The sequence below is a fragment of the Anabrus simplex genome, chromosome 3 (assembly GCF_040414725.1).
Source record: "Anabrus simplex isolate iqAnaSimp1 chromosome 3, ASM4041472v1, whole genome shotgun sequence".
NCBI classification, from domain to species: domain Eukaryota; kingdom Metazoa; phylum Arthropoda; class Insecta; order Orthoptera; family Tettigoniidae; genus Anabrus; species Anabrus simplex.
Genome location: NC_090267.1, coordinates 170,337,722 through 170,362,959, shown reverse-complemented (window position 1 = coordinate 170,362,959; position 25,238 = coordinate 170,337,722). Strand labels below are relative to the sequence as shown.

The window sequence follows — 25,238 nt, the reverse complement described above, 5'->3', positions numbered from 1 at the left end:
CCCATTACTTACTTCTTAGAAATACTGTTTCTATTTAATTTCTCTTTCATTTCCTATCTGGGGATAGATACAGTGTGAGATATTTTGTGCATTTTGTGTATTAGTGGGTTTTTTTATAATTGGACTTACATCGCACCGACATAGATAGATCTTATGGCGACGGTGAGATAGGAAAAGACTAGGTGTGGGAAGAAAGTGGCTCCAGCATTTTCCTGGTGTGAAAGTGAGAAACCACGGAAAACTATCTTCAGGGCTGCAGATAATGAGGTTCGAACACACTATCTCCTGCATATATAAGGTTATACTGTAGGCCAAATTTAATAGAGCCGGAAGTTCCAATTTTATTACAGCAGGGACTAATCACAGTTTATATATATGAGGGATTATCTCACTGGTAAATAGCAAGGAGAAGTGTCACATTCCGAAGTAAAACTTTCCCTAAATTGAAGAAAATTATGAAATAAAAATAAGTCTCTTGGAAGACCGCAAAACCTGAGACCTAGACTAAAGAGAGAAATTTATTAGGAAGATTAATGCTTGTGGAATAACGCTGGATACGACGATTGAACGCGTTTTCGTCTGTAATGCGGAGAATAATTATATTATATGACCTTTCTTCCACATACGGATCACAGCTAGGCTACCCATGTTGAGCTGAGTGGATTTTCCTGAAGCTGACGAGCCTCGTGAAAACTCCAAAGTTGTGTGAGGTACAACTTTGCCCAACGTTTTCGTTGGTTACCTGCTAATTCATGATGCTGTCTACAGTGTTTTGCTAAATTAACTATGACCGTAAACTCTATCCTACTGGGTATTATTGTCAACCTTTCTCCACAAAGGAAATGTGATGGCGTTAGTTGAGATCCTGCTTACTTGGATTGCGTTGTAGGCCTGATATTTAGAGCTACTTAATTTATAATTAGAACGATATTAATCCCTTTTTCTATCAGTTGAGATCGACCGGAAACTTTCTTCAAGCAGCGTTTCACAGTGTCATTCGACCTCTCCCACCCCACCAACCAACCATGGAAGTGATGAATGTCCATGTGAGCCAGATTTCCCAAGATGGTTCTTGCAGCGGTAAGAGCGCCCCACAGTTCAGCCAATTTTCTGCTTGCGCCGGGCTGAGCGGCTTAGACGGTAGAGCGCTGGCCTTCTGAGCCCAACTTGGCAGGTTCGATCCTAGCTCAGTCTGGTGGTATTTGAAGATGCTGAAATACGTCATCCTCGTGTCCGTAGATTTATTGGCACCTTAATGATATCCTGCGGGACAAAATTCTGGCACCTTGGAGTCTCCGAAAACCATAACAGTAGTTAGTAGGGCGTAAAATCAATATCATTATTATCATTCACTGCTTAAGCCTTGAAACGTCTGGGCGCTCTCGGTGTATATATTGTCAGGCAGTCTGCGTCTATCTTGGAATCGCTGGAGTGCAGAAGGGAAGCTGCGTAGTTATGAAAGTACACACACCTAAGTCCATGACACGATTCGTGGCGCAGGTAGACAATTTGCTGTTCGATTTACTGACTTTCCTTCCGACCTCAATGCATAAAGGGCGCGCAAAATCAATCCCTGGACTTCGAAGGGTTTTATTCTCTCAGGACGAAGAGGAGCTATTGCTCGTCCACTGGATTTCTTTGCTATTTTTCAGGGAATGCATTTCGCACTCTTGATTGATTGATGGACGAGCATGGGCAATCCATAATTCTCTCCTAATCTCGGAGTTAAAAATTCGATCAAAATCCGAACACTCAGATGATGTGATCTGTAGTGTAATGGTGAAAAAAGTGATCCTTTCCTTGAAGTAGGGTGACGTTCTCAAGGTAGTCCCGTCGGCCAACTGCAAGCATTCACCGCAGCGAATGAGTAAATGGATGAAAACATGAAATCTTATATTCCTTTAGCATTAGGAAATTTAGTTGAAGGGCTTCAATTTCGGCTAGGATAGATTCTCTTCACACATTCTTAATTCAGTGGACTCTTGCGGTGACGCTTAAGTGCTCCAGAATTTTTGTCTGACTTGTTCCGCGCGTTGCTTGTTATGGAATATCCACTCAATTCTTCTATTCATAATAATGTCTATATTGTGCCGGAGCTAAAGTAACTACATTTCTGCTGTATAATTGGAAACAAAGGCTTTCTATTGACTGACATCGCTATGAATCCTTCCTAGACTTACCGTGGAACTGGTCCAAAGATTCGCCTTAGTGACATAGCCTGTAGACTGGCTAAAGTATTTCAAAGTCTAGCATCTACCTGGGTGGCAAGTAGTTCCAAGTCTTAGGACCTGGATTTACTGCAGGATAGACGGATTGAAGTCTCGATGTCGCTATTCGTTCTTACGTACAATGTGGCACCGTATAGTCCTTCGTAGGCGTAGCAAAAAAAACGTGAACTTTTGAAGCCTCTGGTTGTCGATCCGATAGACCAACCCATCGTGAGAGTATCACATCCGATACTTTCGGGAGACTTGACACCCAAACCTACAACTTGCGTGCGATGTCGTGGGGGAGAATCTCGTCCTATTCTATCCTTCTTAGCTATGTGTCCTATAATACTACTTTTTCTTCAGCAGAGACCGGTGAAGTATACCGAGTGGGTCACAGAAACTTGAGATAATCTGTCAGGCTTGTCTTTTTTAACTAGTTTATCTATAGGTGCCATATGTGACGGCTTGGTAACAAATTAACAGTATGAGTGTATGTCTGAGTAGTTAATTTACTCCCAGAAATGTGGTTTCCTTATTTCGCGCCCTGCAACTAGTCATATCTTCTTTAATGATTCTGAATTAGTATCCTCTTTGCAGTTTTATTTGTTTTATCAAGTCAATCATCCTAATGCGCACTTATGGCCTCATTATTACATCCGATGTTGCTGGCAAAGTCATCCATAGAATTGTTTTAGTCCAGAAGTCTCGATACTGTAGAGAACTCTTCGTAGAAGTTGGAAGCGAGGTCTCTTAGATTATCTGACAGAAGGAAAGGGTTGAACGTCAGGCCAAATGGCAGGAGGATAAAACTGTAAGTGCAAACGTCGTCGGTTTTTCGTCACGTTCTATCTCCCTCCGCCGTGACTCAGAGCCAGAAGTATCAGATCTCTCTGTCTCCCATTAAGAATTAACTCAAGGAATGCCTGGTCGCCATTACATACGACTCAGTTCGGGTGTTTTCAAAATCGTAGTATCGTTACTGGAATTTATCGTAGTAAACTGCGGCCCATTTGAAGTGCATCGTTTGGTGATTTCGTGATTTCACATTTCGTGTGAAGACATAACAAACTCAATTCTGCACTTTATATTGCCTCGTCTCCTTACCACAGGATGAGGTAGGTAGCATAAACTATACGAGGATTCATCTGGAATGACAACTTCTACATGGCCCTTCCTGGTATAAATAAGCATGTGATTGTTCTTAATGTACTTCAGTTCCTCGGCATACAGCAGCTTATCTTTCAAGGAGGGGAATCGTTGTTCAATAAAATCTAAACTGATGGAAAAGATAACGTCATTCTTTGGAGGCAGCGAGACAGCTTATCTTCCGCCAAGGCTTGTGGTTAATGCTCTTTAACGTCGATTGTTTCCATATCCCCAAAAATGACTGACATATTCATCAGAAATTTCGTCGATGGCAAGTTTATTAACTGTATTACTGGGCCGTTACTGACTATACATCAGAAGGAAGTAGGAAGTCAAACCAAAAAGGAAGGTAATCTCGCTGGTCGTATCATTGTCACCATTTTCCACTAATAATTTGCGCCTATGAGAACTTCCATTAGAAAATATTTAGAATTAATTACGGAGTTGCTAGTTTTCGTCTGGGAAGTGAAGCCAGCGCATTCTATCTTACGGCAGTGTCGACTGGGACATATATGTGTTATGACTCTTATATTATGCAAGGGAGAAATGAGGTTTCGTTGGAAACCCCGTCGTATCGAAGACCTTCCTTCAAGAGACTGAAGTTCTCGAGGATTATGTCCAGCATCTTGTTGTCAGTAACGTTAAGATCCAGCGAATTAATCACTAAAGATGCGCCAAGGATACATTGCTTTAGTCTCTGCCATCCTGCTGTTCCTCTATCCATATACAGTACGTCTACGTGAAGTGAAGTAAGAGGTAAACACTCCAATTTTACGGACAGAGGTAGGTATGATGTCAGTATCGCTGGACTTGAGAATGGCTCAAAGATGCCCTTCCTCTTTTAAAACAATGAAATGTGGGGTGGCCTCATCTAAGGCATAGGAAGCAGCAATTTTTGAATTAGTTTTTCTGGGCTAGCTTTGGGTTTCATATTTGTTGACAGTACTGACTGCCGCCATCAGGGGAATATATGACATAAAGAATATAACTTCCCTCTCATTACAAATAGCCATGACATTCTTCCACGCGAAAATAAACCTAGTCCTAAAGTACGGCTTAGAAGTGATATGGGGAGTACTATCCCTAACGAACCTATAGATAGCAGAGAAAGTAAAATCCTGATATTTTAAAAGAGCTTTAGGAGTAGGAAAAACAGCCCCATATTGACTCGTATACGAACTAGTGAGAGAGCCATTCTACCTAGAGGAACTACGACTTCTGTTATCCTTACAATCCAACAATCCAGCGAGTGCACGTATCGAGATCAGGGAGAAGAAACGCCAAGAAATACCTCTAGACTTTTACTCTACAGACACGATGAGTGACAGTAGAGAGGCGAGCGAAAAACTAAGGAAAGTTCTCACCAGACTCGCAATACACGGATTCCCCACAAAATATGCCAAATGAGAAATTTCACTATCCAAACGGAAATTTCATGTATGCACTGTGTAACAAACTTTGTGAAAAATACCATCTAACTATATGTTCTAAGAGGGAAACATGTTTTGTGGAGTATAGTAAGAGTTAACTGTACACACATTCGAGCGTATGTTAATTGAATAATAAATTACGACGCAGAATTAATAAACGGCGCGATACGTGTATATATTCATGTACTGAATGTATAATGTACAACCAAATTTGCAAAAGATTGAAGATTAGCTGCAACTTACTAGGGGAATTTCACAGTGTATATCGCCGTTGCCGGGACAAAACCTCCTATGTGATAATATTTTTGGAGATATACTGACCCTCAGCACATACATTATGAAGAGCGAGAATGCCTTGACAATATTGCACCTTAGACGACAGAACCTTACCGGCCAAAGTTCTAAGCTACAATATTTCACATAGGAGGTTTCGTCCCGGCAACGACGATATGTGTGTTCTTTATAGACTAGTTAATGCTCTTTAGAGCTCACCTTAGCAAATTATACATTTGTTGATAATCTTGACACCAGTGGCCTTTACACTCGAAATGTAAGAAAAATGGCCTTTCTTTGCTCTTTCAGACACGTTTGCCTTCATTCTTACGTGAGTAGCGGCGGCTGTAGGTGTGTAGTATGCCATCAGAGGACTATCGTCGTGTATCTTCCGTGTGCTAATAGCCCCTTCCACCTCCTCGTTGAGAAACTCCATTAGGCGTATGAAATTCCCTTCTTGAACATACTGCCGTTTTACGTGAATAAGCCAACGTTGGTAGACATTCTAGGGAAGGCACGCGAATTCTTAGGTGCTAGTACACTCCTATATAAGTGATTATCCTCTATTTACACTTTCGGCGCTTCTATCCGCCTACGACATTCGATTTATGTCATGGTTAATGCTTCCAGGCTCTCTAAATGAGGATGGTTGTCTAGTTGTACTTCCTCTTAAAACAAGAATCACTACCAGCACCACTCGCTAAATCTGCAGCCTCCAGATTATGTAAGAAGTCTAAATGTGCCTGTGATTCTGTTCTTATTCCTTTATGCCTTTAGTCCGTCCATATGTGTCTACCGTAACCGCCATTCCTTCGAGTAGAAGATTAGTTCCCGTTCTAAATATCTGCGAAGAAACACGTGTTTATTTACGGTTGATAACTGTTGGTTTTTCGTCAACAAAATATTCAAACTTCTTCCAAAACTCAGGCATGATTCTATGTCCCCTGTAAAATATTACAGTTTTATCGTGGGTTACATAATACTCAGGCACAATGGGGGATGGGAAGGAAGCAATCGACGGCACATTTGGTGAGGTGGCAATATATTACTTCTATCGCTACTGTGCTCTATAAGAATACCAGCACTCCAACTATCTCGTTTACAATTGTTTGTCTACTCTTCACAAGACGGTGCATCGTTTTGATATTCTGCATCATCGAGCAATACTTGAACTAAGTCATCCTAGACATAAATGATCGTATCTCCCGTAAAGGACGTTGACCAGGGTCGTGAGACGGAGAGAAGGGAGGAGGAAGTAGATTCTGAAGCCGTCAGAGATGTTAAATGAGACAGGAGTAGAGAGGATCTGATGAGGTGGGTGGGAATGAGGGTCTGGTCATTGGTGAGTAATTGTTGGCAGGTGGGAAAAGTGACTGGAAGAAAGGAAACCAGGGTGGAGTGTTATCTACGAATTAGGTTAAGACAGTAGTTGAGGAAATAGGAAGGAAAGGAGGAGGATAACGAAAAAGTGGTCAGTTTTCACGCTGGTATCAACAAAGTAAGGCAAGCAGGAATAGGTACCAACAAAGTTGGGGATGTGTGGGATCTGCTAAATGAAGCATCCTTCTCCAACAATACATTTCGAAGCCATCCCTGTGCTTCATGCCGATATTTTTGAAGGTCGAGCATTCTGCTGCATACCAAGATACAGAGAAGACTAGGGTCTTAACCGAACGTATCTTGATGTGTATGGTGATATTATGGCTTTAACGGATCTTGGTCAGTTTTGCCATCGTAGTTTTAGCTATCCCAGCTCTCCTTTCTATCCCTTAAGTACATCCACCCACATCTTTTATTAGCGATCTCATGTATATTATGTGATAAATAGCCTACAAGTTGTTCATGTTTTGTTTGGTTTTGCTGATGTTTTGTTGGTCGATGGTCATTATTATGGTTTAATCTTTGTTTGTTTTTATTTCCACTTTGTTCATCTCTTCAGTTCTGTTTAATTAATTTAAAATTTCCTCCTCTGAGTAAGCAAGTAATGCGATGTTTTTATATCCTAACATACGATAAAATATGAAGTGAAAATATTTATAACGATAGATGAGAGTATAAGATCATAATGGAACTGGGAGATGAGAAGTTAACATTGTATGATAAAATGCAAAGCTTTTCCATTAATGCAAACCGATTTGGATAACAGATTATCAATATCTCAAGCTATGATATCGTCCTGCCAAAACGGCGAATGTGACAATGCCCTTCCTATCCATTATTTCCCTTAAGAATGGTCACGCCTTCCAGCCATATATTGATACGCGGTCCATCAGAACAATTTTCGTTGAGTCCATTTTCCTACGGGCGTGTGTAAAGGAAAATTAACATTAAATACATCACACTCTAGGAGTGGGCAAATGTCATGCAAACATACATTCCTTCAGTATGGTACAGTAAAGTTCATTTTCCTTTACACAAGCGCAAAGGGAAAATGAACTCAACGAAAATTGTTCTGATGGACCGCATATCAATATATGGCTGGAAGGCGTGACCATTCTTAAGGGAAATAATGGATAGGAAGAGCATTGTCACATTCGCCGTTTTGGCAGAACAGGGACGATATTTTGTGCGCAATTCATAGCACTACTGGTGTTGATTTCAGCGTCGATATAAACGCCTCTCAATCTGTTTAGATAAACTATAACATTTAAAAAGTTGCAATGATCAGTTACGATGTGATACATTGTTAAAGTATTCCGGTTCTTCGATATTAGGTTTCATTCCAAGTTGTACAATTTTGATGTGAATAGGAGAAATGTTGACATGAAATCTATTCTACTAGGCCATCTATCAACTAGAGGTCACGCTGACTGGATCAGATGACACAAGCGTTTACCTGAACCCAACTTCGCGGGTTTGATCCCAGCTTGTCCTTCATTCAGTACCCAAGATTTTTCTTTTCAAGCACGACAGATGGTTCTTTAACTTACGTAAAAGTGCCATCTTCATATATTTTCCGTTGTAACCTGTGTATCCTGCTGGTTCTAGTACCTGATTTAGATTGTCTTCGCACGTCATATGCTAATAACAAAATACAGAGTTATGAATTAAAGATATGTTTCTACCAGGCCCAGGCATATAGTATTGTATTACATAGAATATATTTCTGAGTAATAATAATCTGATTTAAAACGTACTTCTAATTTATGCATAGCCCAAGGGTGAACTGTACATATTGTTATTCCTTTCTTGCTCTCGCAACAAAGTAGCTTTGTTACACATCCAAACGGGACTAGCTAAAAGAGAAGCCAGAAGTCATACTACTGCACCATTGAAGGTACTGCACTAGACGTTCCAGTATTCAGGGAAACAGATAAAATCTGAATGGTGACTGTTCACTACAGTAGGCCTATATGATGCATATACTAAATAACGTGGTAATAAAAGTTTATTGTTTTCAAGTCCTCAGCAGCTGTGAGTGTTAGAATACGGAAATATATCTTACTAGAAGAAAAGAGGCACTTTCTCGAGAGGAGGATGATAACTCACGAAAATCAAAAGAAGATATTAGGACTAGTTTTCTTTTATTGTGCATTTACTTTTATGGCTATTTATATGTAGCATTTGCATACATCCTTTCGTGAATTATATTAAAAGACATTTTGCAGTGAAATATTAAGAGAGTAATTTTAGTGTCAGAGTTCTCGTTGGCTGAATAGTCAGCGTACTGGCCTTCGGTTCAGAGGGTCCCGGGTTCGATTCCCGGCCGGGTCGGGGATTTTAACCTTAATTGGTTAATTCCAATGGCCCGGGGGCTGGGTGTTTGTGATGTCCCCAACATCCCTGCAACTCACACACCACACATAACACTATCCTCCACCACACTAACACGCAGTTACCTATACATGGCAGATGCCGCCCACCCTCATCGGAGGGTCTGCCTTACAAGGGCTGCAATCGGCTAGTAATAGCCACACGAAATTAATTATAGTGTCAGAGTTGTGAACGTAGGTTTAAATTTTGTAGTGAAATTTTTGTAAGATTGCATCTTTCACTCAAATAAAAAACACAAGCTTTATTATACGTAGTTTCATGTTATAAGTAATTCAAGTTGCTCATCTTGAATTATGCATAAATCAGTTTCTAGCAAATAAACAACTACATCTCATGACCCTCGCTTAACTGAACATGAAACTAGAATTTAAGGGGAGTTATAGTGTGATAGTACGTATATCACACCCCCGAATTATATGTAGAAGTTAGAGTTATTATTGTCAGTATTCGATTTATTATTATTATTATTATTATTATTATTAATAATTATTATTATCTTTATTATCATTATTATTATCAGTATTTCATTTGTATGTTTTGCCATTTATATTTGTAAGCTGGAAGATATCCACATATGTAGGTATGAGTAATTTGTTTTGCACGAGTGGCAAAACACTGCTTCAATAACTCTGGTAATTTGGATGGCTACCCCAGTGTTTGTTGTGATGTACTTGTGTCGGGACATTCCATGAGTCATGTATATATCTCAGCCTGATGAGATGAGCTTGTTGTTGTATTAGGGAAGTTCGTTGACTCATGTAATAAACTCCAGAGTTTGTTTATCTCTTGGGAGCAAGGAGAAGTTCAGGGCATGGTTTTGACAAGAGGTTCACTCATGATTGGCTGGCAAGCACCAATCCAGACGTATCATCTGAGAGGAGGGGGATGTTGATGTCTATAAAGGTTGATCATGCGGCGGCAACCAGGGACATTGTAAAGGAACGAGAAGGAAGACAACTACAACCAATCACTACGGTATAAGAGAACCACTCTGTACGAACAAGAAAGACAACTGACACACTGTACGAGAAGGAAGTAGTGCTGGATATACGGTATTCGAGTGACACGGCTGCAATGGACTAGACTTCAAACGTTCGTGGAGCGTGGTCTTGTTATATTCGTGGAAAGTGCCTGATCAACAAATTGTGGAGGGCGTACGCATTAAGTATTGTAGTACTTGTGGAGGTCTGGCATTACATGTTGGTGAAAGCTATCTCAGACTTTCCATAATTTATGTTGAGGATCGACAGACGTGTGTATATATCTTTACAACAAGTGTTAAAATATGTGAACACAGTATTACGAGGTACAGTATCTGTGTGATGTTAGAAGTGCTGATTATGAGAATTGGCAAGCAGTATTGATACAGAGACAGTGAAGGGTATTTATCGACATGTATGTACATTGTTCATCGGACTATCTACAAATGGTAGTTTAGTTCTCGCTTTCGTTTTCCCACTCATTTCATTATTGTCGTTGTTTTAAATAGGGAGTCTTCCAGCAATATTTCATGTGTGTATTATATGTATAATTTTGCGTGTTGATGAGGTGCTCATGCACGGATTTTGTTAAGAATATAGTCAGCTATTTTAAAATCAGTGGAGTTATTGATGAACCTAGGTGCAGTTCCTACCTATTTAGTCGTTTTCAGGAGGTTAGGTAAGGCCTGCAGCAGATGTACCAGTACGCAGCATTATGTACACGCCCTGGGATATAAAGTTTATCATGCTCTATCAAAATTCGAGGGATCCATTCTGGTGAACTCTGGCGCCCATACTACGGACAGTTCGGTTAACTATTTTTATTGAAGTAATTCATTTAAAGTTTTCTATGAATTTTTTGAGTAATGTTATTTACATAATTTTATTTACTATTCTTATTCATGATTTTATTTATCAGTAATCTTCAAAGAAATTTACAATAGCACAAAACATTTATAAAAATAATTATCATTTATACATTTCCACTTCACTAAATATTTAAAGAATTTATTGTTTAAATTGTTGTGTTATTTGTTATGAAATTCACGAATCACTATCATATTTACCTGTACTAAGTAAAGAAAGCTATCCCTATTTTTGCATGCTTGAAGTAAAAATTTTCTATTTATAAAACCAGCTTCGGTTTATATTAACATTTGTGCAGTAAACATCAATCTTTATGTTGTAAGCATTTACATAACAAGTGTGGCTGCCTAGAGTTTGGTATTTGATTCGAATTTCAAAATGTATGAGTTTTCATGTCAGAATTCTTTCCTCTCGATCCCTCACGTTTGATAATTTCAGTGAAGTTTGTCCCTTCAACTTACAAACTACTAACATGATAATATTCAAGTATTTAAAAAGTTAAAAATGATTAATCCAGATCCACTTCTAGTGACACATCGTGCTTACTGTGTACTGTGTCTTCTGGCATGGCCTAAGACAAATTTGTTACTTTCATTGACCTGTCTTTCTGATTCTTGGTTTTGATAATGTCCAAGTGACTCATGATATGAACAATGCTGGTAACTCTATTTCTTATGCTGAAAAGCCCCATTATGAGCGGTGTAAAAGTGTCTCCTGCAGCTTCGATTGGTGAGTGCTTTACAGTGGGATTAGCAGAGTGTCTCACTGGGGAAAGCAACGTGAAACTACTTCACTCCTCATTACACCTCTTCAGTGATGCGAAGAATATTTAAAACGGGTGATGGTAGAGCTGTTGGGAAGCTAACTGGACTCAATGCTGAGGACTCACTATAGTGTGCATCTAAAACAACAGAAACTATATATTTCACATAGTTTAGCACATTAAAGGGTAAGAAGTATTAAATGCAACTCCTTTTCTATCTGCAACGACACAGATACTGTAATTAACTTGACAATTGTAACATTGAGATGATAAGCCGTATATCTACAGAACAGCTCTTCAGAATTTAGGTTTAAAGGGTAGGAAGGATCCACCTATTCAATACCATTAGTTTGTATATTGTCTTATAAAACTGGGACTATTTTCGACCCCATATACAGGATTATTCACCTAACATATTACACAGAAATAACTTCTAAACCATTAAATGTATCGGCATTCTGTTTTCACCTTCGTAAATGGTATCCTGGGTCTTGTAAAATAACATGCTACTTAGTTTCATGGGGTGATTAATAACTGGGATATTGGTACTAACTCCATAGTTTTAAATGGAACGGCACAAATTCATACATCTGCCTAAAAGTTCAACTGCGTACAAGTTCAAATATGTAAGTATTTTCAAAATCGGACAATTACTTTTTGAGATATAAATAAGAACAGCATGCGCGGTTTTGCATGCCGCATCAGACGGCGTGAAGTCGGGTAAGGACATACTGAGGCGCAAGCTGCTTCCTGGCCTTGATTCCAGCCACAGAACGGATACCAGGCATGTACTGTAAACATAATGTGATGTACCGTAACATACCCTGGGTGTGCAACGTTATTGTATGACTGGCAAACACACAACGGGGAAGGGAGATTAAAGTTGTATTGTTTTGTTTTGACATGTAACAGGTTGCGCTCAGTTTATCATTTTTTTCCCAAGGATGGGCATGGGAAGCATTTGGAAAGGAAGTCGGCCGTGGCCTATCACAAAGGTACCTATCCGGTATTTGCCTTGTGTTGAACATGGGACACCATGAACATCACTTTCAGGTTGGGCGAGACAGGACTCGAACCTACGCTCTCCCGAATGCACGCAACTACAGTCGCGCTGGAGCTCTGCGGAGATTAATGCGTGTAAAATACAACATAAATAATAGTGTTGCTACCATCTCACCACGATCACCTCTGAACATTTGCTTTCTAGAAGGAGCTTTTCCGGTGTTTTGTGTTATGTTTATTTCTCAACTCTTAGAGTAGTATGAACTGAACACTAAAACCAGTGAGAATTATAGCTTTCGTCATGTTCCTTTCAAGGCAAAGTACTTATTTTATTCCTTTTAAACACATCAACCCTCCCTGTCCTGTCATGTGTTCGCCTGTCATATACACTTTGCGAACCCATCACATGTGTACGAGGTGCTTACATGCCTGGTATCCATTCTGTGGCTAAACTCACTCCCGGGAAACTGTTTGCGCCTCAATATGTCCTTGCCCGACTTCACACCGTCTGATGCGGCATGCAAAACAGCGCATGATGTTCTTACTTATATCTCAAAAAGTAATTGTCCGATTTTGAAAATACTTACATATTTGAACTTTTACGCAGATAAACTTTTAAATCAGCTGTATGAATTTGTGCCGTTCCATTTAAAATATAGAGTTAGTATCAATATCTTGGTTGTTAATCACCCCACGAGACTAAGTAGCACGTTATTTTACAAGACTCTGCGTATCATTTACGAATATGAAAACAGAATGCCGATACATTTAATGGTTTAGAAGTTATTTCCGTGTAACATGTTAGGTGAATAACCCTGCATATTGTCAATACGGACCATAATGAAATTTATAACTTATGAATTTAGGTTTCATAGTAATTTTGTTCTGAGTATCGAAATAGAGGACGCGCACTGGACTTCTAGTGTTCCTAATATTCTGCAGAACCCTGTAACACAGAGACACAGTTTCGAAGTACCATACTGGGTTATCTCAAGACACTTCACAAGTATAAACATTCCAGTAGTTCAACTGCTCCAGAAAACGCGCGAGATGTCTCATTGCCTTGAAACAGCTATGACTTGCTGTTTCGAAACGTAGAAAGAACCTGATGCTTCATGCCGGTGTTTCTAAATGCATAAAAACTCTTGTCCGTAATTAGAACTGGGGTCCTCTCGGTGAGAAACAAGAAATGGTGTATGCGGTCATTAAATATATTTTTCCACTTTAGTTAACGTAAAAATTTTCGGACGATGTTTCTACATTATTCTTGCAATTTCTACGTCGTAAGTGAAACCTAATATTATGGAATTACGGAATAAGGTAGAGTTAAACGGTCGTTCAATAAAGCATACTCACATGCTTATGTTGACTTTTATCTTGGAGCAAGATTCAAAATATTTCAAACGCATTTATATGTTGTTTTTAATGCTATTTGTTCGGGGCGTCGACCTATAGAGATCGTTTGCCCCTACCTGCACCATTGCGGTATGAATCTGCGTGTAATTGGAATGGAGGAAGTCTAGAGTGTTGAATGTGAGGAAAGGAGCATTAAAGACGATACAAACACCCAGTCCCCCGGCCAGGGATATAAATCATTTACAATTAAAAACCCCTGACCCAGCAGGGAATCGAACCTGGGGCCGCTGGGTGACAGGCGGACGTGTTGTCCCCTACACCGCAGGGCCGGACCATTTATATGTTATTTATGTCGCTCATGTTTTGTTGTGAGATAAAAATGTGAAAACTTTACTGTTTTTGTTCCAGTTTAGCGCATAGTCCAAATAACTGTAATTTCAGAGTTCATAGGGATTGAGTACTCACTAACTATATAATGTCCGACTCGTTGGCTGAACGGTCAGCGTACTGGCCTTCGGTTCAGAGGGTGCCGGGTTCGATTCCCGGCCGGATCGGGGATTTTAACCTTAATTGGTTAATTCCAATGGCACGGGGGCTGGGTGTATGTGTTGTCTTCATCATTTCATCCTCAGCACGACGCGCAGGTCGCCTATGGGAGTCAAATAGAAAGACCTGCACCTGGCGAGCCGAACCCGTCCTGGGATATCCCGGCACTAAATAAAGCCTTACGACATTTCAACTATATAATAACAAAGTTAATTGTTCAATGTGTACTACTTTACTACACCCTCTAGCATACCAGTCTGCACAAGCAATAGTCAAGTTTGCGGTGAGATATTTGGCCTCCTGATATAGCATTAGTTTGGAAACAAGAGGCCTAGAAATTATTATGCATTCAGCTACCCAAACATAGAATTTAAGATCCAGTAACAACAATAACGAAATAGAAGATCAAAATATGTAAATTTAACCTGGGATTTATCCCTCCATTCGTAATTAATGGATCACGTGCCGTAATCCTATACTCTACGAGAAACTCTTTCTTGAAAACGGCTCCAACATTTTCGACGAAAAACACAGGTTAGGGTCTTTCTGGGTCTAGAAATCGATCTGTCTGTCCTAATTTTCGGGAAAAATTCATTTTTAGATTTTACAGGCTTTTTACAGCGTGGCAGTAGCATCTATCTTTCGTACCATCTATATCTTCAAGAAGATTAACCACCGAACAACAGATGGCGATTTTGTAACAAATCTTAGCGATATCTATCATATGTATACATGTGTGTGTACTATCTTCCTCGAAAATGACTCTAACGATTTCAATTATTTCAAGAGATGTTAATAAGGAGTAACAGATGGCGGTTTTCTAATGTAAACATTAGGAAGTATGCTAGACAGCGGGTTATTGTCTAACTTGGTTTAATTGTAACAGGTGGCGATTTTCTAATAAAAACAAAAATTGATTGAATTACTGTTTATTGTTTTCATGATCATTTATCACTTTTAATAAAGTATAAACAAAAGTTCACTATTATTCCCAGCTCTGCCTAAAGAAAAGAAAAGATGCAAATAATATTGAAAGTTATGGATTAACCCCAGCTTATCCGGGACCTTAGCCAATCCCGAAGAAGAAATTTGACTACTTACCGAACCTCATTCACAAGAGATCAATGCCGTTTCTCCATGCTTCTTTTCTCTGGCAGCTTACAATGCGTGTGTCATACAAAAGTCTGATTCATGGAAGTGGACTGACAGACAGTACTTGAAATTTCATCATAATTTTAATTTAGTTTTTCGTTTCGTTTGATGTGAGTCCCAGTATTTTTTCCTTCCTGTATGAAAATTGCTTTCTAACTTTATTTAGTGAGAAATCTGAAGTATAAACAAAAGTTCGTCTTTTTCTGTTTTAACAAATGTCTGTTTTTGTTTCTCGTTCATTGGTTGTATTATCCTGTCAATATTGTGGCCTTTTTATGTAGTAAAGAGCTCTGAAAGAATACATAACTCTCATTACGTCATAATTGCATCCATATTTTCTTAGAATATGGTAGCAACTGATTCATTAGCGACGTACTTCAGAACAAAAAACAAAAATTATCAAAATGCATAATATATTCATATTATATGAACTTTAAGAGTACTGTCTGTACTGCACAATTCAAGATGACGTACGCTGTCCGCTCAATCCAATAGAACCTCCGTTCCCTGTAAATAAAAAATGAATTCTGAAAAATATTAAACGGTGCCGGCGGAATGAAAGATTGAAGTTGCATCAAAATTTCGAAGGTAATTTTCTCTGAACTGCTCATTTAGTTACGTCACTATCGTTCTCAAATAACGATGTGGGGTTCTGGCAGGAGGACGGCCCACTCTATTTCATAAACAAGTGCATCAAAAGGTACATTGATAACATTCAATACCGTGGATAGTCCCACAGAACCTACGTCATATATCATGACCACAGGTAGCACCGAACATAAATCCACAGGACTTTCCTTCTGTGAAACTCTCTCTCGGAGCATGTGTGCAGAGAAGTCCCGGTGGAGAAGAGGACAACGATGCCGCTCTCCTACGTTCTACTGAATCTAGTATCAATGAAGATCAGGGGTGCTGTTTTAAGATGGATGGAGGATAATTTCTGCATTAAATGTCCTAAATGGCTGTCAGAACATCGTTATTCCCTACAGTGTATGTACAGTCGTTCGAAGAAAGAATGAGTGCATGGTATTGGATGTTTCTCGCATTTAATATTTTATCAGTCTTAATTATTATTATCAAAATATTATGTGCCTCTAATTCAAACCCACAACATACATTGTAACTATAGGTTCAGTTGTTTCTGGGAAAAGTGTACCTGAGAGGAACTTATACAATGCCACGTCCTCATTTACTGAGCTGTTGTACATTGTATCAGTAAACCTCCTTCCATTCATTCGGTGCGGAGTTCATTATCTTATTACGTATTGGCGGCGTAGATAAGTGAACACAGAAACTGGTAGCGTTAAACTTCCAAGATTTTATTAATTAACAAATTAATCTACAGATTAACACACACAGGCTTACCATGACCACTACTTACACGTCACAGTAAGAATCACAATTGTACAGTTTGCGCGCTCTCTCAATTCTCTCTGTTCATTCACACTCGGTCTTCGTCCATTAGCTCTGAGAGTCTCACTCAGTTACACAGTTGCTTTCGTCTCCGCTGCCACAGTTCTCAGTTCACAGTTCTCATACATCAGTTGCACAATTCAAGATGACGTACACTGTACGTACACGCCAGTAGAACCTCCGTTCCCTGTCAGTACCTACTAATACTACAGGCCTTACAACAGATGTGTCGTGAGGTATGTGACGTCACGGGCATAGGCAGACGTGGCCAGTCGACGACCCAGCGTTTAGATCACAGCAAAGAGAGAGATTCCTTGGCGGTGAAAGGAGGAACTAAGCATAGTAGAGGGGCCAACGTCTATTATTTCACCCCACGTATAGAATATTAATTCCACGCTCAGCATCGTAAATAAATGTGATTATAATGAACTACAAAGAACAGCGAAGTTCATTAATGAATAAAAACGGTTAAATGTATTTCGAACCAATTTATTTTCCCTTCCCTGCCTCTTCACCTGGAGAAAAATTGAAGTTTCCATGTTGGCACCCCTACTGTAATGAGTATCATCAAACATGGCTGCTATGTTGAGTTGTGCGTGAGGAACATGCGACTAAATAATGGTGTGCTGAATCTGTTTAATACTGGCGTATGGTCGAAATAATTAGTGTAGTGTACCGGTATTACAGTTCGTAGAAGAATGGTGTTTAAATGTTCCGTTCCCCGCTGGAGGGGAAATTATGATAAAGGATCCCGTGTAGCTGTGTTTTCCTTCCCAAGCGATGAAGGACTTCGCAAGATATGGGTTAACGCAATACGCCGAGACAATTTCCAGGTCACGCAGAATTCAAAGGTAAGCTCAGTACTTATATTTTGAAAATTCTGTTCGTTTTAGGTTGTGAGCTCTTATTTTTCACTTAAAGGTCTAGGAAGCTTGTTATACCGTATTCATTATCTCTCAAACTGAACCAGGTGATAAATGTGAACATTTAAGATTTATAATATTTGAGTCTAAGACCACCCTAATTTGAACCACACACATTAAGTTGCTGTCCTGTTCCACATTTTAACTGCCCACCTTGAGATGATTATCCGTAGTTAATTAATTACCTCACTGTTTTCTAAGGTATTGGCATAACAAATTAGACTTTTCTTTTTCTTTTTAAGGTCTGTGAACTGCATTTCAGTGAGGACCAAATCCTGAGGCATAGTGACTGCTATGACAGTAAGACTGGAAATAAGTATTGTATACCTCTTCAGAAACCTCGTCTGAAACAGGGGGCAGTGCCAACAATTATGCCCAACTGCCCCTCTTATCTCTCTTCCACGTCTTCGTGTAGAGAGAGTGGTGATCAAAGAAGAGAAAGGTTGGAAAACAGGGATCTTGAAACAGCATTAGCAGAAAGTTTGAAAACCCATGCTCAGTACCAAGACAAAAGGAATTTCACAGACTTTCAAGGTTTTCTTCAATGTCTCCCTAATATCCAAATTTTAGATGACTGGATCTGTGTTAAATCAGAATCTAATGTTTCATTTGTCCTACTCGAGACATGCAATATTCCCACACTCCTAGCTTCCATTGTGGTAAAAAGTGACCTGAGTATGTCCTTACATGTGGGGAAAATGGAACATAATAACCTAGATAAAAGAAAGTTTCCTATAATAGTTAGTAATATCAATGATGTAGCAGACAGTATGTTCAAACTTGATAAGATTGGACGATTAGAAAATAAGGATTTTATAAAAGATCATTTTCAGTTTATTAAGGACAGTTTAATGAAGTTATCAGAGCTACTTAAAGGAGAAGAATCTAGTTTGATCAACTTTATATGTGAACAGTTACTGTTATTTAATTTACCCAAGAATCATTATTCTTATTCATCAGATTTCCTCATTTTTTGCAGCATTTTATTTTCTATTTCACCTCATGCATATAGATTTATGAGAAGTTCAGGCTATTTGATACTGCCCCATCCCAACACACTGCATAAAATTTGCTCAGCATATAATACCAACCCAGCTATGGAGCAAATTGACAAGAATTTTCTCCTTTATATAAGGCAGAAATATAAATTTCTTAGTGTATCAGATAATATTGTTTCACTAATGGTTGATGAAATCCATCTGAAACCTTACCTAGATTATACTGGTGGTAACATACTAGGTGCTGTATATAATTCCTCAAATGCTGCTGCTAGTGCTCAAGTTTTTATGATTCAAAGTTTATTGTCATCATTCAAAGATGTAGTACACATACTTCCAGTCAAGAAGCTCAATGGTGAGGGTCTGTTTCAATTTATTAAGAAAGTGGTTTGTGGATTACATGCAATAGGTGTTAAGGTCATATGCATTGTAACTGACAATAATGCACTCAATAGAAGGGCTATGTCTTTTTTTGCCTCACCACCAAAATTATCAATTGTTTATAGGCACCCATGTGATGACAACAAGCCTCTTTTCTATGTGTTAGATTCTGTTCACATTCTCAAATGTATTAGAAACAATTGGCTTAACCAAAAAGATGTTGATCAGTCGATAATGTATCCCTCATTTGAGACATTTCCACAAGACACTGAGTTAGCAGTGGCCAAATTCTCAGCCATTAAGACACTTCATGACATTGAGAGTAGTGAAATATGCCAACAGGCTGAACTTGAAGTCACTATTTCCTACCAATCTTGAACGTCAAAATGTAAAACTTGTACTGAATGTTTTCAATGAAATGACTATTCAGGGGCTGGAAGCTCTTGGAGAAAGCAACAGAATTGTAAATTTTAAGGCAACTGCCACTTTCATTAAATTAATTTGTACATGGTGGAGAATTGTAAATGTAGGATCACCTGGTAGAGATATTCGTTTTAAGGATATCTGTCAAAAACCATTGTCAAATCCAGGTGATGAAAATTTCATATTTCTGGAACGTTTCTTGTGTTGGTTAGATTTCTGGAAAAATTTACCAAACCGTGCAAGTGCTCTGTCAAATGAAACACATCTAGCCATATCACATACTACTCATGCCCTTTTAGAAATCACTAAATACTGTACTCAAGAGCTGAATTTCAAATACCTTTTGCCAGGTAAAATTCAAACAGATGCACTTGAAGCACGATTTGGTAAGTACAGAACAATGGCTGGATCTCAGTACCTAATATCTCTGCGACAAGTATTTGAAATTGAATCAAAGATAAGAATTCAAACTCTATTGTCATTGAAAATTGCATCTAATGCTTTTGGTGAAATTGATCTGGACCTGGATTCATTTGAATGTGATCTCAAACTGGATGACTTTGAGGCTAGTCCCCCAGATGTTGACCTTTACTGTGTAGACGTCAGTGAAGACCAGCTTTTATCCATTCAGGAATATTTGCCTGATATCACATATTTGTCAGGATATTGTGTAAGAGCAGTTTTTTGAAGGTTGAAGTGTGAAATTTGTAAAACATCACTCGTTTTGGATAGAACGTTATCATTAACAGATGATCAAGGTAATTATGAGCTTATAAAAAGTGTTGACAGGGGGGGGCTGCATTGTCCCAACCCAGAAGTTGTTAATGCCATTATTTTCACTTACTTGACTGTCAAAACCTTGGTATCTGAGAAGTATGAATACTTGTTTATGAAGCACCCATCACAGCAAAATTTAGTTGTAACATTGGCAATGTCTGTGATTAGAAAAGAAGGTGTACTTCTTGTGGAGTTGCCATGTACTCAAGATGACCATACTCATGAAAAAATTCTCTCTTACATTGTAAAAACAGGATGTAACATATTCCTTAATAATTATGTTAAGAAACTTAATAATGTCCAGAGTCGCATACATACAAAGAGGAGGAAGCTTAACAGTCTCATAGGTTAAGGGTACTAAATTATCTTGTAATAGAGTGGTTCTACAGTAAGAGGATGAAATGTTATAATGTAGGCATACCCTGTAAACTTGGCTATTATGTTGTCATATTCCACCCTTTAGTCAGTGATAAACTTGTTCAGATATTTTCATAAATGCAGTGTAGTGTAATTCAAAAAGTGTCATATTTTCAAAGTGTTCTTCAATTAATATAAAGTGTTCATTCCTATCAGAATGGCAACAGAACCAGAAGATGTATGTGTTCCTGCAAAGGAGAAAAAATCTTTAAATTTTAAAGTACTGCCTTAGTGAAAAACTTAGTAGTTCACTTTCGAGCTCTATGCCAAGGTTGAAATTGAAATTAAATCACATCATGTTTTTAATTAACCTAAATCCTTGCACAGTTTCATTAATGAGTTTCCTTGAAAAATATTAGGTGCTTGCATACCCTTTTAAATGTGTCTTGTAATTTTAAGAATTAATATCTTGCAGTGACTATGGTTTGGATGCATGATTATATTACCATGTATGCTGTAAATTATTTCTTAAAAAAATATACTCCAAACCTTTGCATATTTCTATTGACAATGAAAAAATATTTTTCAAACATGATCTAAATGGCCAGTGGTACTTTATAGCCAAGTTAAAATATTTTCAAATAGATACTTTTAATTTTTGACATGTTGAGTTTGAGAGTACATAATTTAGTATCAGTACTTCCATGCAATCTGAATTTAATCAGGCATTTCTGGGCTCTAATTTTGTGATATTATTAAGCCCATGTACTCATATTCTGAGTGTATTGTTGTTGATTCACTGTTTCAAGGTTAGTCTATTGCCATAAAAGGCGTTACTTCCATCATCCTAATTGTATGCTAGTCTCTAAGTTAATTTGTCTTCAACAAAACATATTTAAAAATTTTCTTGTAATCTGAGCAAAATTTTAAATTTCTTATGCTAAGAATGTTTTTCCATATTATGCTATTTTTTTAGTTAGCCAGCCTAATTTGTCTTCCACAAAAAAAATAGATTTAACATCTTTCTTGCAATTTGTGCAAAATATGCACTTGTTGGAATTTTTTGATTTCTTTTGCTTAGATTTTTCCTATGTTATGCCAGTTTCTAAGTTAAATTGTCTTCCATAAAAACATATTTAACACTTTTCTTGCAATTTGAGCAAAATATGTTTAAACCAGTGTGTTTGAGAGAAAGAGAGCTTTTACATTAACGGAATGTGATTGACAGGGTATTACTTGAAAAGTAAAAAATTAAGTTAATTACTGCATCTTGCCACTAATGGAGAAAAGAAATACGGAACATCTAGGACAAATGTCAGATTATTTCACTGGAAGTCTTAAGGAAAATTTCAGTGGATTTTCAGTAATGTTTGTGGAATTATTATATTATTATTCTTATTATTAAACATTGAAAATTTACAGGATTTAATTTCATCTAAATAAACAAATGAGTTTAAACAAGTTTCTGTGAGAAAATTCCCTTGATTAAGAATTAACAGTTCAGAAATGTGTATTGATGTAATGTTTGTACAGAAGAATTAAGTTATTTAACTAAAACTATGTTATTATTGTTAAATTGTTGTATTTCCTGTTATGAATTCCAGCATAATTTCTTCATCCTCTGTGAATCATTCCCTCCTTTGTATTCCATTTTTCATTTGTAACTAATTATTTCCATTATGTATAATATCCGATTTGTTTCTAAGTCAGCACTAAGACAGAAATATTTACCAAAATAGTAAAAATAAACTGTTCTAAATAAGAAATAAAGGGAGGTTTCCGGCACGTTAAAGAGTCTTAAATGGGACGAAATTCCAGTTTACTTTGGCTTATAATTAGTAGTATATACGAAAGACCTTGATTATTAATTAATATAATTATTTTATTTTCCAGTAAAATGTTAACTGATACTTCATGAGTAAAACGTAGGTTAATTACTAATCACCAAGGGTCATAAAATTATTATTAACTAAAAAATGGTAACAATCAAATTAAAACCCCTTATTGTTATTTACTGTCAATCTGAACTTTTACGAAATTTCCAGAAAACGGAGTGCGCCATCTCTCCGCCTTTCTTCTGCTTTAATTGGTCTCGGTACAACTGAATGTGCTTTAATACCCTGAAAGAGCATCTTTTGAAAACGTTTTGTAAAGCTCACAAGTTCTCATCATCAAAGTAATTCGTTCAACAACCACTGAAGTGCCGTTGCGCGCTTCAGGAGTGACTGCCTATCCTTGTGACATCATCAGCCGTGCTGTGAGGCCTGTTGTATTAGTAGGTACTGTCCCTGTCCCCTGCCGATATCCAGCGTTTTCTTCCACGCTGCGTCAGCACTCAACATTCGCTACACAGCGGCTGGCCCAAGACTCCTAACAAGGTGACAGACACTCAGAACGAATACTCGACAGGCTGCCAATTCAATCGCACACTGTCGGCACTCAGCTCTCTGACGAAGCTCAACTAACTCACATTGAACTCACACTGAATCCACACTTAACTCAACACGCAGGTCTCACCTAACTGATATACCAAGGCCAGTCATTCTAGAACAGTCCGAAAGCTGGATACATCCAGAAACCTCGCATGGTAGAAGACTTATGGTTAATTATTTTCGTATTTTGCATTTGCGGCTCGCGCTGCCTCGGGCGAAGAGAGAGGGGGCCGGCCTTGCACTTATGCTCGACCATGACTGATATGGCTTGGGGGAGGGACGGGCCCAATAGTGACGTCACTGCTTCAGTCACTGGTCCCGCCCAAAGTCGGAGATTGAAATGGCGGACGTGGGGGCCGCCCGCGTTGCAATATATTCAAGTTCAGATATTGTACTTCGATTAATCATGTTTAAATGTTCAAATGTTTAAATTGATCATTGAAAAGGACGCACGGTATGATTATAAATATAATTCGCCTTTAGTCTGTACATTATTAACATTGTGAAAATGAGTACCTACCAGTAAATTCCTGCTGGAAAATTGTGGTGGACAATGCGTACATTCTTCCTTTTTATTTAATGCCTAGGTTACGAATAACGAAAGATTTTACATTCCACACCTCTAGGGCTGTAACCGAAACGGTTGTGCTCTCTATTTTCCAAGACTGGATCCCGATTTTCTTAGCTTCAAATAATACAATTGAAAAGGAAAGGATGATGGATTCGTGTATCCTCGGGGGTACGCGTGTGCCTGGTAGAAAACCACTATTCTAGGTTATACAGAATACCACGACGTTGTTAATTGTAGACCAACTGCTAGTTTCATTTACACAGGTTTACAGAGCAAGCATTTGTCCGCCACCACAATGACAGCCAGTTGTATAACAAAGATCCCTTTCCGTGCTGCCCACCTGCTACTTAACTAACGTAATAGCTGTTGTTCCGTCACCACACAGGAACTATTCCAGGGAGGTATGGACTACAATAGTAGTATGCAAAATGATGAGCTTTCATAAGCAGAATATTTATCTTTAGTCATTTTAACAATGCATTTTAAATATTTCACGCTTTTCAGATTTGCAATAATTCCAGTATTTAATGTGTATACCACACCGGGCTGGCGTTTTGAACACTTTAAACTACCACCCAGTGGAGCCGGGTTCGAAACTGTCAGGTTATGGTCTGCAATTTTCACTGCACAACCAAGCTTTCAGTTATTTCATTGCTTAGTACTATCAATATATAGCAATTCATACTTGCATTGGATTTATCTTTATTTTAAGCTTAAATTCGTTTACAACCTAGAAACTCTGTAGCCAGTCCGAAGTACGCGTGTCACTAGTGGCATGCTAAACATATCAAGTAGCACGCGGAAAGTAGTAGCATATAAGCTGTGATGTTTTCCTAACTTGCTGACTATATTTACAAATATTATATATCTGCATTTAACTTGAAAAATCTGAATATCTGCATTTAAAATGGAAATTATGAAAATTAATATTCATTAAATAAAATACACACACGTCGGACCTTGTACTCACACTTACTTGTTACCTGCTTACTTACACATACGTTATTTGAAGGGCGCCAGCTGTCACTCAGTACAGCAATAATAGAATGAGACTCTTGACCATCTCTAGGGTGTGGGGTAATAAGCTTACTTTTGACAACATACCATATAAGTTCTGGGAAAAGGAGATTGGCGTTCGGTTTCCCCATTAATTTTGAGGTTAAGATATTTTACTGTCAATGAAATGAAACTATGAATTCGTTTGATAGAACAATATATATTCTTTAAATAATATATCAAAAAATAGTGAGTCTTGTTGCGATAAAACAGATGAGAATATGAAATTATGACATTGCAACTGAAAGAAACTAGGCATGAATTTGAATTCTTCTTGACCGGACATTTAACAATTTATACGAAATATTTCCCTCACTGATTCACTTGACTGTACCTTCAACACTTTGAGTGTAATTACGACGTAATCCATTGCTCTGGTGTTTACTGTAGATGTGTCACGCCTAACGT

At 38.2% G+C, this 25,238-nt stretch overlaps 1 protein-coding gene across 1 annotated transcript in view; it reads left to right on the top strand.

The window, feature by feature from the left end:
* GlyT (Glycine transporter) overlaps nt 1-25,238 on the top strand; it is a 778,762-nt gene that overhangs the window by 342,187 nt on the left and 411,337 nt on the right. The gene's annotated exons all lie outside the window — the stretch shown is intronic.